Raw genomic sequence first — 449 nt, 5'->3', positions numbered from 1 at the left:
AATATATGTAATATCAGCAGCGGGAGAGAGTGAACTTCAGACCTATTGTGTACTTTGATTTGGAGACTACTGGACTTTCAATAAAATCATCTGATATTTGTCAAATCGCTGTAAAACATAAAAATAAAGAATTTAATGCTTATGTAATTCCTTTACAAGATATTGTTCACAAATTATTGATAAAATAAAACTAATCAGCAAAAAAATGGATTCTAATAATGATTTGGGAGAAAATATATACAAGTAGTACAAATTGTAATACTACTTGTACTAATATTACCACTGTTAAATATAATTTAAAAAATAATTCAAAAATAAAGAAAGATGAAGTTAAAATTACTTTTGGTCAAAAATTGAAAGTTGTAATTTAAATAGTAATATACATATACATAAACTAAACGTGTATGTTGTAGCAGTGTAAAAATAACTATTACGAAGATCTATTGAAA

Source organism: Wasmannia auropunctata, unplaced genomic scaffold (assembly GCF_000956235.1).
Source record: "Wasmannia auropunctata unplaced genomic scaffold, wasmannia.A_1.0 LD336101.1, whole genome shotgun sequence".
NCBI classification, from domain to species: domain Eukaryota; kingdom Metazoa; phylum Arthropoda; class Insecta; order Hymenoptera; family Formicidae; genus Wasmannia; species Wasmannia auropunctata.
Note: the sequence above shows the minus strand (reverse complement) of the source record.